This window comes from Vicugna pacos, chromosome 15 (genome assembly GCF_048564905.1).
Source record: "Vicugna pacos chromosome 15, VicPac4, whole genome shotgun sequence".
Taxonomy (NCBI): Eukaryota; Metazoa; Chordata; class Mammalia; order Artiodactyla; family Camelidae; genus Vicugna; species Vicugna pacos.
In genome coordinates, this window is record NC_133001.1 from 7739829 (window position 1) to 7757114 (window position 17286).

Consider the following 17286-nt stretch of genomic DNA (forward strand, 5'->3'; position numbering starts at 1 on the left):
ATAAGAACTTGGTAGGTGGGCCTGGGAAGTGAGTGCGGGAAAACTGCCTCCTGGCTGCAGGCCTTGGGATATGACTCATTTGGATCCTGGATTGGGCCATCATGTGAAAGCATCCTTCCTTTGGGGTAGACCTAGTGACAGGTAGCAGACCAGGGCAAGGCAGGGAGGCCAGCCTCTACCCCAGCAAGGAGGGCCAGTATCAAGAGAAAGAGGAGGGCAGTAATGGGTCCCTGTGAAGGGACCTGGGCCTGTGGACTCAAGGCAGCCGTCGCTAACACTCAGTATATACCCTTTGTGCAGCAATCTACCCACCACAGCTTACCCCTCTGCCTGCTCGCGTTAGACTCTGTATCAACAGAGGAATGGCAGGATGGTATTAATGCCACACTTGGGGAAGAGTTGGTTCCAGGAGAGCAGGAACATCTTAGGGAATGCTGATCTTGAGCCTACAAAGGCAGCATTCCGAAGAGCAAGCAGTGTTCCAGCCCCAGGTGACCCCTGGAGGCGGGAAGAACTCAGGAGGCATTTGATGAACACGTGAATATTCCCCGGGAAGTCCAGGCAGAGCTGGGAAGGGACGGGAGTGTAGAGTTCTATGAATCAGGGATTAAGGGGAAGCACAGCAGGTGTGGCTCCCTGAATCTGTAAAGCCTGGGGTGTCAGGGGATGCAACTGTGTCACCTTCAGATTGCGTGACTTTGTGCAAGTTATTTATTCTTGCAAGACTGTCTCTCCACTTGGAAAAGGAAGATAATAACATTGACTACCTCATAGGGTGCTTGTGAAATTAAGTGAGCTACAGTAATAACTCCATTCATTGTAGCTATAGATACTAACCCCAGGAGTGCTGGACAAAGGGAATTAGTGTGCTAAGCAAAACCCATTACAACTGATTGCCAGGAGAGTTCACATCAGGTGCATAGACAGAACGGGCGCACTGAGAAGAGGAGGTCTTAGCTCAACACTGACAGAGATGAGGAAACAGCCCTGACCTAGTAATCTGATGCTCCGATAGGCCCCAGAAGCTCTCTGCAGCTGGAAACCAACAGAACTGGATCCTGCAGCAGCCTCTCAAGTTTTTAAATCTCACCCTCTCTAAGCAAAAATTGGCCCAGAGATGATTCAAAGGAGAGAGAGAGTGCTAACCCAGAAAACTACTGGAAATGGATGTTGAGGATTTTAGTACCAAGCTGCCTCGACCCATTCTTCTGAAGCTCAACTTTGGCAGAGGCAACAGAACAAGAAATCTACTTGGATCCCTCAATGGATAGTCAGTCACGCCTGTACCAAGGTGATTTGATACTGAGCTTCATGCTGACCCGGAAGCCATTCCCAGCCCTGCCTTGCCTGCCTCTCCCGGCTACTTCCGGCCAAGCTCCCCTTGGGGTTCCCTGAGCATCCTAGCTCCAGCCACGGGCCCTACTCACCACCCCCAGAGCTGTTCCCTCCCCAGCTTTGGGGCCTTCCCTCATGGGGTTACTGTTTTCTAAAAGACTCCCCACACCTGCACCCCCAAATAGGCTGAACTGGGAGTGAAGTGCCCCTCCTTGGCACTCCATTGCGCTTACCACTGTCATAGCGCTCTATACAATCACTGACTTTCTCATCTTTTCTCCTGCTGGAATGTTTGCTGTTCTGGGAGAATGAGCCACAGCATCTTCCTTTGTTCCTATTTCTAGCCTGGTGCTTATTCCTGTTTCTAGCATGGTAAGCATTCTTTAAACATGAGCTCCATAAATTCCTGAGCAAATGAAATGAACTCAAGCATCGAGAAGTCAAAAACAGAAAAGGCATTCCTTAAGAAATTGACTCCAGCATTGATTGAGCACCTACTGTTTGCCGGACATTCCTCCAAGCACTGGAGGCACAGTGGTAAACACTGGACCCCAAGCTCTGCCTCAGTGGGTGCAAATTCCTGTGTGGAGGCCAGAGAATAAGCGTATAGGTGGTGTGCGCTCAGTTGGCAATGTGTGTTATGAAAATAACAAAGCAAGGAAAGATGAGGGGAGCCATAATGGTTGCACTGAGCATTTTCAAGACAAAAGTTTTAAGTAGAAATATGTTAAATGTTAAATATAAATAAAAAGAAGAGAAACAGCTCGATATTTTAGAAGCAAATAATGGAGTTCATAACCCTGGTTTAAATTTTTTTAATGTCTGAAATGATTAGCAAGACAGAAGATGAAAAAGAACTAATTTATTTAATCTTTCATAAAATGACTACAAAGTTACCATTTGGTCTTTGTCTTTTAAAGTCATTTCATTTCTTTTTTTTTTAAGTTTATTTTATTTTATTTATGTTTGGGAGGAGAGATAATTAGGTTCACTTATTTATTTGTTTATCTATTTAGTTTTTTAGAGGAGGTGCTGGGGATTGAACCCAGGACCTCATGCATGCTGAGTGTGTGCTCTACACACTGAGCTATACCCTCCCCCCAAAGTCATTTCATTTCTCTATGCATGTACACAGGTAATTTTACATGAAGACGTGAACATGTTCCTTTTGCTTCCCTTTTTTGTTTGGCATCTCTTTTCCCATCTCATTCTCCCTTCTTCTTCTTCTTCTTCTTTTTTTTTTTGAGACGCAATTCATGATTTATTATTTCTGTGTGGTAAAATAAAATTCAAACTTTTAATCTCATAGAAGGAAACTGAGTGCAAATCTTGGCTATAGAAATCTTTGCTACTCTGAGTTTAGCTACGTTCATTTCCCCTTCTGATAGCGCTCTAGTCCATCTTAGTGAGTTAGTATGGAACCTTCCATATTTTTCTCTATGCTAATGTGGCCATTTGCATATGAATGCACATACACACTCATATACAAAATAAAATTTTTTTGTTTCTGTGTCATTTTTTATAAAAATATAGAGAAAAAAGTATTTACTCTTTTCTACACTTTGCTCAATAAAACTTCATGTAAGTCCCTCCAGGGCAAAAGATGTATTTCTGATCCTACCTTTAAAAAACAGCTGCATAATATTCCACGGGGTGGTTGAATCATATTTTCCCAGCTATTCCCCTGTTTATAGGCATTAATTTTGCTCCTAGTTTTTTTCCCCACAGTAACAATGCTGCAATAAATGTCCTTAAATATACGTCCTATAAGGCTGGTAGTCCTAATGTTAAGACCAGACTCCCAGCCGTGAGAGCACTAGTTGGATATATATATAGTTTAATTTCATAGGTTGCTTTTCATAACAGCTGTAACTTCTCACATTGCCATCAGCAACACGTTAGAGTTCCTTTTCCCCTACGTATCCTCTAGAAATACATGTTGTTGATGAGGTGACATTTCATTATTACTTTAATCTACATTTCTCTGTCTACCTGGTGATTCAGATTTTGTATTTAGGTTTTAGTAATTCAATGAATATAATTTTTAAGTAAACTTTTTATAGTAGCATAACATGTACGCAGAAAAGTACACAAACCCTAGTGTGTGGCTTAATGAAAAAAATCCTTAAAACCAGCATCCAGATCAAGAAATAGAAACACCACCAGCTCCCCAGAAGCCCCTTGGTGACCCCTAGCAGTCACTAGGCCAACTCCGTCGCCAAGGGAAATCACCATTCTGACTTCCATCACCATAGGTAAGTTTTGCCCATTTTGGGAGTATCTATAAGTGAATCGTGGTCTATACTCTTACTCACATAGTCTATACTCTTGCCCAATATTATTTTGTGAGATTCAGCCGTATTGTTGCATGAAGCAGTAAATTTTTCACTCTCTTTGCTCTAAATTTACATTCTGCAAATATACCACCATTTGTTCAATTGTTGATGAACATTTGGATCGTTTCCAGTCTTAACGATTATGAATCTTGCTGCCATGAGCATTTCGGTGCATGTCATGATATCCTGTTGATATATATCTAGCAGTGGAATTGCTAGACTGCAGATGTATCCCTGCGGTCACTTTCGGCAAATACTGGCGAGGATCTACTGCCAAGGACCACTGCCAAAAACGATCCTTACGAATTTACACTACCCCAGCAGTATTTGAGAGTTCTAGTTGCTCTACGTCTTTGCAAGTATTTTTATCTTTATAATTTTAGCCTGTTGGGTGTGTTTTTAATTTGCATTTCCCTGATGATTAATGATGTAGCACAATTTTTCATGTTTATCGGCTTCTTTGCATGCCTATTTAAGTCTTTTTCTCTAGTCGTTTATCTGTCTTTTGTGATTTACAAGAGTTCTGTAGAAATTCTGGAAAGATGCTCTTTGCCATCTGTGTCAGGTATCTGTATTTTAAATGTCTCCTCCTTCTTTGTTGCTTGTCTCCTCTCTCTCTTAATGGTGTTTTTTGATGAATAGAAGTTCTCAATGTTAACATAGTCTGACTTACCATTTTTTTCCTACTGTACTTAGTGCTTTTTGTGTGCTGTTTGGGAAATCTTTGCTTATTGCAATATCATGAACACATTCTCCTGTGCTGTCCTCTGGAACTATGTTTCTCAACCTTTATTCCATTATCACCTGTGACAAACACTCTAAGGTGGACCCCATAATCCTTCCTTCCTGGTACTTACGCCCTTGTGTAGTCCCCTCCCCTCGAGAGCAGTCCCCTCCCCTCAAATCTCCTCCCCTGTGACTTGCTTCCAGTCCATAGAATACAGCAAAGGTGATGGGCTGTCACTTCCACTATTATGTTACAAGTGATTGCTGGGGGACTGTCCTGGGCTAGTTTTGAGGAAGTAAGCTTCCACATTGTAGGCTTCCAAAGGAGAAGAGCCATGTAGCAAGGAAGTGAGGGTACCTACTAGATGACAGCTAGGAAGAAATTGAAGTCCTTGGTCCCAAACCCTGCAAATAAATGAGTTCCTCCAATAACGATGTGAACTTGGAAATGCATCCTTCCCCAGGCAAATTTTCAGATGACCCAGCTCTAACCAGTGCCTTAACTGCAGTCTTCTAGGGATCCATCTAAGCCATGCCCAGAATCCTGGCCCACAAAAACTGACAGACACGTGGCTTTAAGCCACTAAGTTGATGGTAGTAGTATTATGCGGCAACAGATAACAAAAATATCACCCCCCCAAAAGGCGACCTCTGACATTTTTCCCCTAATCATCACCTTCAACTCCACCGTGCAACTTTAATACTACACTACACATCTGTTTATGTACTATATGTATACCTGTGCTTTACACATAAAAAATATTTTTTTCACCCCTAGGGAACCATTTTCACCCTCCCCCAGAGGCAATATATCACCCTTGTTGAGAATGCACACAATGGCATGGGCAACATAAAACCTACCACCAGTTTTGAAAATTAAGTCTTATTGAACACAGCCGTGCGTGTGCATTAACATATTGACTATGGCTTCTTTGGCACCACAATCGCAGAGCTGAGTGGTGGCAACAGAGACCAAATAGCCAGCAAAGAATTATTTACCATCTAGCCCTTTCTAGAAAATATTTGCCATCCACTACACTAGAAGTTTTATCATTTTATCTTTCGCATTTAGATCTACAATCCACTTGGAATTTAATTTTTGCCTATGATATTAGGTAAAGGTCAAGGATCTTTTCATTTTCCACATGGATTTCCCACTTACCCAGCATTACTTACTGAAAAGCCATCCTTTCCCCGCTGCATGGCAGTGTGATGACTGTGTATCCGTGGGTCTCTTTGTGAGTGGGGCATAATTTGGAGACAACTGGTATCTTTCCAATATTGAGCTTTCTAATTGTTGACATGATATATACTTCCATTCATTTATCTTGTAAGTAATGATGTTCACATTTTTATTGTGGAGGTCTTATACACATTTTGTTAGATTAAGTCCTAGGCATTTGATTTTTTTGATCAGTCATAAATAGTATCATATAATCATTTTTACTCTTCAATTATATGCTGCTAGTATATAGAGGTACAATTTATTTTCCTGTATTAATTTTGTTTTTAGTGACTTTGTTAAATTTGCTATTAATTATAATACTTCACCCACAAATTGTTCCTGACTTTCTCTGAGCACAGTCCGGTCACCTGTGAATAATGACATTTTAATTTCTTCTTTTTTAATTTTCAAAACGTTTTATTTATTTTTATTTTCACCTTGGCACATTGACTAAAATCGTTAGTAAACGTTAAATAGAAGTAATAGCAGATATCTTTGTCTTACTCCTGATCCCAAGGGGACGGCTTTCAATATTTCATCAAGTTCGATGTTTGCTGTTGAGTCATTTGTCGATACTATTAATCAGATTAAGTTCCCTTCTATTCCTGGTTGCTAACAGTTTTTATTTATTTATTTTATCATGAACATGTATGCTGAGCTTTATAAAATCTTTTTCTACATGTACTGAGATAATCATTTTCTTTTTCTTCTCAGTTATAATTAATGTAGTGAATTACATTGCTTGAGTTTTTGAATGTTAAACTAACCTTTCACCTTGCATTCCTGGAGTAAACTGAACTTCGTTTTTTATACACATCACTGGATTCACTTTGCTATAATTTATTTTTGCATCTATCTTCATAAAACAACTTGGAATGTGCTTACTCTTTTTTTTCATTTTTTTTTTAGAACAGTTTATAAAACATTGGTGTTATTTCTTCTTTAAATGTTTGGTGAAAACCTCTGGATGATAGCTTTCTTTGTGTAAAGTGTTCAAATTACAGATTCAATGTTTAAAATACATGCGGTATTATGCAGATGCTCTGTTTCTTCTTATGTCCCCTTTGGTAAGTTATATAAGCAAGCTGTGTGTTTAATTGAAATTAAATTTGGGGGGACATAAAGTTGTTCATAATACGAGCTCATTACCTTTTTAATGCCTATAAAAGCTGTAATAAAGTACCTTTTTAATGATTGAATGAGTAATTTGTATGCTTCACTTTTTCATAAATAAGTTTTGCGAAGATTTTATTCATTTTATTAGGCTTTTGAAAGAGAGAACTCTTGTTTATTTTCTCTATTGTATGTTTGTTTCCTCTTTCATTGATTTCTGCCTTCATCTTTGTATTTCTTCTATTTAAAACTTTTGGTATTTAATTTGCCTTTGCTTTCCTAAGTGCTTGAGATGGGGACTTAGTCCTTTAATTTTCAGCCTTCTTTTTTAATATATGCATTAAAACTATCGATTTCCCTTGAAGTCCAATTTTAACTGCATTCCACAAAAATTCAGTTAATTTTTTCTAATTTGTGTTACTTCCTTTTTGAATCATGAATTATTTTGATACATATAACTCAATTTTACAGTTTTTTCCCTTTTGTTACTGATTTTTAACTTAATGCCGCATTGATCAAGAACATATTCTGTCTTATTCCATTTTTTGAAATTTGCTGAGCCCTGTGTTATAGCCCAGCGTTTTTGGAAAATATTCTGTATGAGCTTCTAAAAATGTGAATTCTGAATTTCTTTGGTACAGTGAACTTCATATGCCAATTAGGTCATGTTTATTAATCACATTATTCAAATTTTCTATATTCTTATTGTTTTTTTCTTAATTTTTAAAATTTAAAAATTTTTCTTGAGTTATAGTCATTTTACAATGTTGTGTCAAATTCCAGCGTAGAGCACAATTTTTTAGTTGTACACGAACATACATAAATTCATTGTCACATTTTTTTTTCACTGTGAGCTACCACAGATCTTGTATATATTTCCCTGTGCTATACAGTATAATCTTGTTTCCCTATTCTGCATATGCCTGTCAGTATCTACAAATTTTGAAATCCCAGTCTGTCCCTTCCCACCCCCGGCCCCCTTGGCAACCATAAGTTTGTATTCTATGTCTTTAAGTCTGTTTCTGTTTTGTATTTATATTCTTTTTCTTTTTCTTTTTTTGATACCACATATGAGCAATCTCATATGGTATTTTTCTTTCTCTTTCTGGCTTATGTGACTTAGAATGACCTTCTTCAGGAACATCCTTGTTGCCACAAATGGCATTATGCTGTCTTTTTAATGACTGAATAGTATTCCATTGTATAAATATACCACTTCTTCTTTATCCAGTCATCTGTTGATGGATATTTAGGCTGTTTCCATGTCTTGGCTGTTGTAAATAGTGCTGCTATGAACATTGGGGTGCAGGTGTCTTTTTGAAGTAGGATTTCTTCTGAATATCTGCCCAGGAGTGGGATTACTGGGTCTTATGGTAAGTCTATCCCTATTCTTTTGAGGAATCTCCATATTATTTTCCACAGTGGCTGCACCAAAGTGCTTTCCCACCAGCAGTATAAGAGGGTTCCCTTCTTTCCACAGCCTTTCCAGCATTTGTCATTTGTGGACTTTTGAATGATGGCCATTCTGACTGGTGTGAGGTGATACCTCATTGTAGTTTTGATTTGCATTTGTCTGATAATTAGTGATATTGAGCATTTTTTCATGTACCTATTGATCATTTGTATTTCTTCCTTGGAAAATTGCTTGCTTTAGGTCTTCTGCCCATTTTTGGATTGAGTTGTTTGTTTTTTTCTTTTTAAGTCATATGAGCTGCTTATATATTCTGGAGATCAAGCCTTTTTTGGTTTCATCTTTTGCAAAAATTTTCTCCCATTCCATAGGTTGTTGTTTTGTTTTCATTCTTACTGATTTTTATCTGCTTGTTCTGTCAGCTACTGAGAGTGGTTTGTTGAAATTTCCAACTTACAGCTGGAGTTGCTTATTTCTCATTTTGGTCTTGCCAATTTCCACCTTACGTATTTGGATGCTAATTATTGGAGGTTTGCCAATTTAGAATTGTTATATCTTACTGCTGTATTGACACTTTAATTATTACAAAATGTGTATTGGTGGCACTTTTTGCCTTAAAGTCTTATTTTTTTCTGGTTCTTCATATGGCTAAACCAACTTTCTTTTGGGTAACTTGCATGGTATAACATTTTCCATCATTTTACTCTCAATACCCCTTTGTCTTTATACTGAAGTTCTGAATTTGTCTCTTGTAAGAAACATGTTGTTGCAGCTGCTGTTACTTTAATTTGGTTTCATAATCTTAAGAATTTTTAGTGCATTTACATTTGATCTAATTACTGATATACTGGGATATACAGCTACCATGTCACTATTTGTTTTCTATTCAAACCTACTGTTTTACTCTTGTTTACTCAATTTTATCATCTTTTGTATTAAATAAGTATTTTTTTAAAATTCTAGTTTCTCTTTAGCTTATTGGATATGCATTCTTTTATTATTATTTTAGCCGATATGAAATCAGCAAGGATATAGAAGATTATCATACGTAGTATTACCATTGTCTATTTCAGGCAATGTAAGGGCCCTAAAGACCTCCCCTTATTGCTTTTGTCTTATTAGTCCCATGTGTTTTAATTTCACATATGTTTTATAACCCAAAAGAATTTATTGTTACCGTTATATAGGGTTAATATTAATTGATACTAATCCTTATCTTTACTCCTTTGAAGGTAATGTGTCTTCCTACTTAGAAGCTTTTAAGATTTTTTCTTTGATTTTCATTCTTAGCAGTTTTACTATGATGTGAATAGGTGTATTTTTCTTGGTAGTTATTCTTGGAGTCTGTAATGATTCTAGACTCTTTTTCATCAATTTTTTTCAAATAGTGCTTCTGCTTCATTCTCTTTCTCTTCTCCTTCTAGGTCTCTAACTATATGCGTGTTATATCTTTTCACTAGATTTCATATGTCTCTTAAGCTCTTTTCAGGATTTTCTACCCCTTTATTCCCCTCCATGATTTAATCCAGATTTATCTACTCACATATATTTCAGTATACTGATCCCATTTTAAACTCTGCTCAGTCTACTTATAAACACATCTATTGAGTTTTTAATTTCAGTTATTGCATTTTTCCACTCTGATGGGGTATTTTTTAACGTATGTAGCTATCATAAGATAACCAAAACATAAAGGGAGAAAGGTAAAGAGATCTGTCTGGTGATAATGTTTCTACATTCTACTTGAAATGGTAAAATATTGAATCTAAGAAGATGTGAAAAATTGTATGTTTATTGTAACCTTGAAGGAACCACTAAAGAAATGACACAAGAAGATATATTCAAAGAACACTAGGTGCATTAAAAAGGAATATTGAAAAATGTGCAAACAATTCAAAAGAAGACAGAAAAGGGACAGAGGAAAAAAAATTGGAGAATAAGCAGAAAACAAAATATAAATGTTGAAATATAACATAGCAATAATTATATCAGGGTAGAAGATCTAAAGACACCAATTAAAACAGAGATTGTAAAAATGGATTAAAAAAACATATGCTGTGTAAAAATATTCACTTCAGATATAAGTTGAAATTATAAATAATATAGTATAATAAATAATATACAAACATATAATAAGCATATAAATGTATTTATGTGATAAGTACATAAATAATAAATAAACAGTATAATGATATAGGTTAAAAGTAGAAAGATGGAAAAGATATGCCATGCAAACACCAATCAAAAGAAAGTTGGTGTGGCTTTAATAGTATCATGAGAAGTAGACTTCAGGACAAAAGTTACCAGAGATTAAGAGCAACCTTATGTAATAATAAAAGGATCCATTCATCAAGACGACATACCAATCCTAATCGTATGTGTACTTAGCAACAAGGCTTCAAATACAGGAAGCAAAAACTTACAGAACTGGAAGGAGAAACAGACAAATTCAAAATCATAGTCCAAGACTTCAACACTCTTCTGAGTGACTGATAGATCTGGGAAGTAGAAAATCAGCATAGAACTGAACACCGTCAACTGTATTTAATTAGCATTTATAGGAAACTCCACCCAACAGAAATAGAGCCCACATTCTCTCTCTTTTTTAAATTGAAATATAGTTGATGTAAAATATTATGTTAGTTTCAGGGATACAACATAGTGATTTGACATTTAAATACATTATGAAATGATCATCATGTTAAGTCTAGTATCCGTCTGTCCCCATAAAACTTATTACAATATTATGGACCATATTTCTAATCCTGTATATTATATCCCTGTGACATTTATTTTCAAACTGGAAGCTTATACCTCTTACTTCCCTTCACCTATTTCACCCAACCCCTATAACCCTCTCCCTTCTGGCAACCACCCATTTTTGTTCTCTGTCTCTATGAGTCTGTTGCTATTTTGTTTTGTTTGTTCTTTTGTTTTGTTTTTTAGATTTCACATATAAGTGAGATCATACATTATTTGTCTTTCTCTGTCTGACTTATTTCACTTAGCATGATACCCTCTAAATCCATCCATGTCTGTGAATCTCTTAATAGATTTTTGGTTTGTAGGCAGCAGGAGGTTCGTATATAGCAACATATATATATGTGTGTGTGTGTATATATGTAAATATATATGCATACACACACATATATATATATACACATACTCTTTTATGTTCAAGTGCATTCTAACAGCTCTATAATTTTACTCTGCCCTCCCCATATTTTGTGTTTTTGTCATATTTTGCATCTTTTTTATTTTGTGTACCCCTTAACTGCTTATTAAACATACAGATGATTTTACTACTTTTGTCATTTACTGTTCCTACTAGCTTTGTGAGTGGTTGATCCACAACTTTACTGTATGTTTGTCTTTACTGGTGAGAGTTTTCCTGTTATCATTTTATTTGTAGTTGTGGCTTTTTTTTTCTTTCCTTAAAGAAATCCCTTTTTAAAAAGCTTCTTGTACAGCAATTTGGGGGTAATAAACTCTTTTAGCTTTTGCTTATCTGTATAACTCTTTTTAATCTCTTCAGTTCTATATAATAACCTTGCCAGGTAGAGTATTCATAGGTGTAGGTTTTTTTCCCTTTCAGCACTTTGAATATACCATGCCACTCCCTTCTGGCCTGAAAAATTTCTGCTGAAAAGTCATCTGATGTGTTCATGGGAGTTCCCTTATATATAAAGAGTTCTTTTTCTCTTGCTACGTTTAGGATTTGTTCTTTAATTCTTGCCATTTTAATTATAATGTGTCTTAGTGAGGACCTCTTTGGGTTCATCTTGTTTGGGACTTGCTTCCTGGACCTGGATGTCTGTTTCTTTCCCCAGGTTAGGGAATTTTTCTGCAATTATTTCCTCAAATGCGTTCTCTGCTCCTTTCTCTCTCTTCTCCTCCTATGATCCCTATAATGCCAACATCAGTATGCTTGATGTGGCCGTAGAGGGCTCTTAAACTATACTCATTTTTAAAAATTCTTTTTTCTGTTCAGCTGGAGGTGATTTCCACTACTCTGTCTTCCAGATCGATGTCTTTGTTCTTCTGTAACATCTAATCTACTGTTGATTCCTTGTGTATTTTTCATTTCAGTTATTGTATTCTACAGTTCTGATTGGTTCTTTTTTTTGTTTGTTTTCTAACACTTTGTTGAAATTCTCACTGTGTTCATCCATTCTCCCTGTTCAATGAGTGCCTTTATAATCATTACCTTGAACTCTTTATCAGATAGATCACTTATCTCCATTTCTTTTTGTTCTTTTCTGAGGTTTTGTCTCGTTCCTTCATTTGAAACACGTTTCTCTGTCTCCTTATTTTGCCTAATTCTCTGTGTTTACTTCTATGTTTTAGGTAGGCCCATTACCTATGGGCCATTAATATAGAAGGTCCAATCTTGGAGAAGTGGCTTATGTAGGAGACATATATAAGAGGTCCAGCAGCATGCTCTTTTCTGGTCACCAGTTAGATGCTCCAAGGGTGTGTTCTATGTGAGCTGCATGTGCCCTTCTGCTATGGTGGGGCTGACAACTGTGGATGTGCTGGTATGCAGGGCTGGACCCCCAGCCCAGCTGGTTGTGAATCTCTGCCTCACGTGGTTGCTGCAAGCCTGCTGGTGGATATGGCATGCCCCAGTGCAAATAGGCTAGATGGAGGATTCCAAAATGGTGCTTACCAGTGTTGGTGTCAGCACAATAGAATGAGATCCCCAAAATGGTTGCTTCCAGCATCGCTGTCCCCTGAGGGAGTCCCCACTGCCTGCAGCCTCTCTTGGAGGCTTTCCAAGATCAGCAAGTGAGTCTGACCCAGACACTTTTTAACAGTTGCCTCTGCACTGGGACTCAGAGCATGTGAGATTTTGTGCTTGCCCTTTAAGAGTGGAGTCTTTGCTTCCTATAGCCTTCTGGCTCTTCCAAACATAAGCCCTGCTGGTCTTCAAAGACAGATATTGTTTTCCTGGTGCAGAAACTGGGGCTGGTGAGCCTGATGTGGGGCTTAGACCCCTCGCTCCTTGGGGAAGACCTCTGTAGTTGTGATACCCTTCCAGTTTGTGGTAGCCAAGCCAGAGGTATTGGTCCTGACTAGACTGCATTTCCAGCTCTCCTCTCCTTCTTGTTATTGCTCCTTCTTTAGTTGTGGAAAATCCTTTCTGCTAGTCTTTAGACTGTTCTCATAGATAATTACTCTACACACAGTTGTAATTTTGGTGTGTCCATGAAAGAAGGTGGGTTCAGGGACTTTCTGCTCCAACATGTTGATCCTGCCCTCTGGGTTCACATTATTTTCAAGTGTTCATGTAATGTTCACCAAGATTTACCTGCTCTGGGTCATATAATATGTCTTAACAAATACAAGATAATTGAGATTGTACACAGTATGTGGTCTGACAATAATGAAACGTACTAGAAATCAGTAATAGAAGGATAACAGGAAAATCTCCACATACATGGAAAATAACATTATATTTCTAAATAATACATGGGTTAAAGGAAAAGTCTCAAGGGATATTAGAAACCATTTTGAAATGAGTAGAAATGAAAATATAACCTAGCAATTTGTAAAATGCAGCTAAAGCAGTGTTGAGAGAGAAATTCATTACATTATATGTTTATGTGACAAAAGAAGAAAGTTCTCATGTTAATAATCTAATCTTATACATTTAAGAAACTAAAAAATGTTATAGCAAAATAAGCCTAATGCAAGTAGGAACGCAGACATGATAAATACAAGAGCAGATATCAATGAAATTTAGAACAGCAATAACCAACAAAAATCAATTGAACTAAAAGCTGGGTCTTTAAAAAAATCGACAAAATTGATCAAATTAATAAAATTGTCAGCAAGACTGACAAAGGAAAAAAAAAAGACACAAATTACTGACACCAGTGATGAACAGTGTATAACACTGTAGACCTTACAGTCACCAAATGGATAATAAAGAAATAAACAACTCTAAACCCACACATTCAACAAATGTAATAAAATAAACAAAATTCTTGAAAATAAAAAGCTACCAAAATTCAACCAATATTAAATATTAATTATTATAAATATTATATTAAATTATATTAAAAATTTTATAACTTCAATATATTGAGTTTTAGTTTAAAGCATTCTAAAAAAGAAATCTCTAGGCCCAAATAATTTCACTAGTGAGTTCTACTAAACATTTAAAAAAGAGATAACACCAATTTTAAATCAATTCCAGAAAAGAAAAGATGCAGGAACACTTTCCAACTTATTTTATGAGGTTGGCATTACCAACCATGATACCAAAACCAAAGGAAGCACCCCCCACCCCAAAAAAAGAAAAAAAGAAAGGAAAAAAAAAGCTATAAATTAATATTCTCCATGAACATAGAAGCAAAAATCTTTAACAAAATATTAGCAAATTGAATCCAGAAATGCATAAAAAGAATTATACACCATGATTAAATTGGATTTATCCCAGGGAATTCAGATTTGTTCAACATTTGGAAATCAATCAATGTAATCTACTATATTAATAATCTAAGTAAGAAAAATCATATGATCACATCAATTGATACAGAAGAAGCACTTGGTAAAATTCAACATCCTTTCATAATAAAAACTCTCAGCAAACTAGGAGTGAAAGTGAACTTTCTTAACCTGATAAAGTGAAGTTACAGAAAACTTAGAGTTAACATTTCACTTAATAGTAAAAAACAGAATGCTTTTTCCTCTATGATCAGGGACACAGCAAGAAGTTTCATTCTCACCGCTCTCACTCAATAACCTACTAAAAGTCTTAGCCAGTGCAATAAATCAATGAAAGGAAATAGAAGCCTTATGGATTGAAAATAAAAGTCTTTCTATTCACAGATGACACAGAAAATCTTAAGGAATCAAAGAAAAACTTCTAGAACTAATAAGTGAATTAGCAAGGATGGAAGACACTAGGTAAACACATAAAATGATTTATATTTCATATATACTAGCAAGAAATAATTATAAACTATTGAAATTGGAATTTTTTAAAAAATCACTTAGAATAGCTCCAAAAATACTTCCATATAAATCTTACATGTACAGAATTTGAAAACCACAAAACACTGATGAAAAAAATAAAAAAGATCTAAAAAAGTGGAAAGACATACTATGTCCTTGGATTGGTAGACTTAAGAAAGTAAGGATTTCAATTGTCTCCAAATTAATTTATAGGTTCAATTCCAATCAAAATTACATCCAGATAGTTTTGCAGACATAGACAAGCTAGTTCTAAAAATTTTGTAAACCTCATTCCATATATAAAAATTAACTCAAAATGTATCAAAGAATTAAATGTAAGAGCTAAAACTATAAAAACTCTTAGGAAAAGAGGGGTGAATTTTAATGACCCTGGATTTGGCAAAAGAGTAATATATGATACTACAAGTATGAATACTAAAAGAAAGAATAGATAAAATTGGACTACAACAAAACTTGAAACTTTTGTGCATCAAAGGACACTATCAAGAAAGTGAAAAGGCAACCCACAGAATGGGGGAACATATTTACATCTTATGTATCTGATAATGGTCTAGTATCTAGAATACATAAAAAACTCTTACAACTTAAAAATAAAGGACAAACTACCCAATTTAAAAATGGGCAAAGGATCTGAATAGTCATTTCTCTAAGGAAGATATACAAATGGTCAATGAAACATGAAAAAGGTGTTCAACAACACTAGTCATTAGGGAAACGCAATTCAAAACCACTAAAATTCCACTTCCCATGCACTAGGATGGCTACAGTCAAAAGTCCTATAATTACAAGTGTTGGTGAGGATGTGGTGAAATTGGAACCCACATTGACTGCTGGTGGAAATGTAAAATGGTGCAGGCACTTTATAAAACAATTTGGCAGCTCCTCATAAGTTAAACATAGAGCTACACCATAGGACCCTATAATTCCACTCCAAGTATATACCTAAGAGAAATGAAAACATACACACAAATGTTCACAGCAGCATTATTCACAATAGCCCACAGGTGGAAACAACCCAAAAGTCCATCAACTGACAAATAGATAAACAAAATGTGGTATATCCATACAGTGGAATATTATTCAGTCATCAAAAGGGATGAAGTTCTGATTCATGTTCCAACATAGACAGACCATAAACGCTAAGTAGGAAAAAAAAAAGCCACAAAGGACCACATATCACATGACTACATGACTTCATCCATATGAAAGTCCAGAACAGCACAATCTATAGAGATAGAAAGTAGACTAGTTGTTGCTTAGGGCTGGGAGTTTGGGGATGATAGCTACAAGACAGGGATTTCTTTTTGAGATTATAAAAATATCCTACAATTGACTATGATGTTTGCACCTGTATGTGAATATACTAAAACCATTGAATTCTACACTCTACATGGGTGAATTTAAGTGATAATGGAATTACGTCTCAATAAAGCTGTTAAAAATTTATATGAAAAGCACAGGAAATTTCGTGTAGCCAAAACAATTTTGAATAAGAAGAATAAAGTTGGAGGAATTCACATTGCCTATTGTCACAATTTACTGTAAAGGTACAATAATCAATAAGGTGACATGAATGAAGGAACAGATACATAAATCAATGGCACAATGGAGAGTCCAGATATCACCCACGTAAATGTGGTCAGTTGCTGCTCTTGTGTGTAGTGAAATACACATACCATAAAATTTGTCATTTAAATTATTTTAAAGAGTGCAGTTTATGGGCATTTAATACATTCACAATGCAGTGCAACCATCACTGCTATCTAGTTCCAGAAGAATTAAATCCCCTCAAAAGGAAACACTGTCCCCATTAAGCAGTCATTCTTTACTCCCTTCTCTTCCCAGTCCCTGTCAACCACTAATCTGATTTCTGTCACTGTGGATTTGGCTATTCTGGATATTTCATGTAAATGGAATCATACTATATATAGCTTTTGTGTCTAGCTTCTTTTACTTAGCATGTTTCCAGTGTTGGAGCGTGTATCAATACTTCAACCCATTTGATGACTGAATAAATATCATTGTATGAGGATGCCACATTTTGTTTACTCACTCATCAGTTAGTGGAAATCTGGGTTGTTTCCACCTTTTGGCTATGGTGAGTAGGGCTGCTGTGAATCTTTGTGCACAAGTTTTTGTTTGACCATCTGCTTTCA